This window comes from Tupaia chinensis, unplaced genomic scaffold, assembly GCF_000334495.1.
Source record: "Tupaia chinensis unplaced genomic scaffold, TupChi_1.0 Scaffold000113_1, whole genome shotgun sequence".
In the NCBI taxonomy this organism is placed as follows: Eukaryota; Metazoa; Chordata; class Mammalia; order Scandentia; family Tupaiidae; genus Tupaia; species Tupaia belangeri.
The window spans coordinates 4,331,962-4,333,846 of NW_006159577.1; the positions used below are offsets into that span (position 1 = coordinate 4,331,962).

General features: G+C 44.5%; 1 protein-coding gene across 2 annotated transcripts in view; it reads left to right on the plus strand.

The window, feature by feature from the left end:
* The window catches only part of LOC102475987 (uncharacterized protein C10orf88), a 19,686-nt gene that overhangs the window by 11,005 nt on the left and 6,796 nt on the right, over positions 1–1,885 (plus strand). The gene's annotated exons all lie outside the window — the stretch shown is intronic.

Genomic DNA, 1,885 nt, shown 5'->3' on the forward strand with positions numbered 1-1,885 from the left:
ATATACATACATACACACACATACATACTGTCAATAGGTGCATGCACTTTTTTTTTTCTTGTAAGAGAGATTTTTGCTACAGAGTGCATGCACTCAACAGAGAGACAGAGAGAGAGAGAGACAAAGTAAGAAATCACCCCCGGGGGGGGATGGCCACACTGTGGTCTCTTCTCCCTCAGTCTTCTCTTGGGATTTTGGACATGCACACACTCGCGCCATGTGTGAGTTTCAAACTGCCAGGTCTGGGACTCAAACCACAGTCCAGTACGTGGGAGTCCAGCTACGTAACCACATCTGCTGGTCCTGTGGTGCACTTCTTTTTTTTAAGAGTTATTTTATTTACCTTTATTTATTTATTTATTTCAGTTTGACCAGAGAGAGAGAGAGAAAGTGAGAAAGCAAGCCGCCAGGTCCAGGACTCAAACCACAGTCGGCCATGTGGGAGCCCAGTGCCCTTAACCACCACACCACCTGCTGACCCCAGTGTGTGCACTTTTTAAGAGACAGAGATGGGGACCAGCAGTTGGTGTAATGGCTGTGTCACTGGACTCCCATATAGTTGACCATGGTTCAAGTCCCGGACCCAGTGGCTTAAACTGGTCGCATGTGCATGCGTTCCCAGGATCCCGAGAGGAGAATGGAGGAGAAGGAATTGGGGTGTGGCCATCCCCCTTGGGGGGGGTGATTTCTCGCTTTCTGTCTTTCTGTCTTTCTGGTGAGCACACACGCCCTATAGCAAAAACCTCTCCAAAAAAAAAAGAGACAGAGATGGGAAATGAGAGAAAACACCCCATAAAGGGATGGGGTCACACTGCCATCCCTTTCCATCCTGTTGGGACTTTGGGCTCGCACAGACGTACCCTGCATGTCCTTCAAGCTGCTAAAGCTCTGATTTGAACTGTGGTCAGCCATGTGGGTTACAGTTCCCTTATCCACTAGGTCACAGGGCTGGCCCATATAGACATATTTGGGTGCTTTTTCCCTCTCTCTTTCTCTTCTTCTCTTTGGTGATCTGCCGGGGACCAGCCTTGGTGGGGGTGGGTTGGCTCGATGGAGGCAACACTGGAAAGAAAGGAAGACAAAGGCCTCGTGCTTTTTCATGCACGTCCTAAGTCGGACACTCCTCTAAGATCACTCTCTGAGGAGTGACAACTGCTAGGAATCACGTGCCTTTTTATTGAAAATGGGCTACATGCAAGTAAATGGGCTACATGTTCTAATTATCAATTCATAAAGTTTTAACAATAGAGATCAAAGATTCTATTCAGGGTTTGATTAAGGGCAGGTCTATTAATCATCGATACAATTCAACAATAGATTGATGTAAGCAAGCTTTTGGGAACTTCTGTTCTGGGAGCGTGGTTTCGGAGAACAGCTCCAGCAGGCAGAGTTAATTATCAGCCAGTACAAAATCTCAAGTACAGATATTAGTTTTTATAAATCTCAATAAAGAATGATATTTATATAATTTTATAGAGATGTAAAATTAATTAAAGGAATCCTAATATATTTACCTATCCTGAAAGGGTGAAGTTAGTGTTCACTTAATGAGGGCGGGGATACAGCCTTTTCAACTGGTGGTGAAGTGACTAATGAGTTAATGAAAAACTTTGTGGCACATCTTATTGTGCTTGTGGCGCCACCGTCATGTACTTTGTCAGAACATTAGCTACAGTGAGGCAGGGGTGTCCTGGGTCAGTTTCTACCTAAGAGGTAATTTTTAAGTTTATATAAATGTGTTTTGAAAGGCCTTCCAACGATCAAGAAGAACTTTAGCACACCCTTTATTGTGCCTAATGAAGCGTTGTAATTAACAGTAAATGGTCAGGGTAAAGGGGAGCGGTCGGGGAATTTTGGGGAAATCTTGCTACAAATATATATGGGA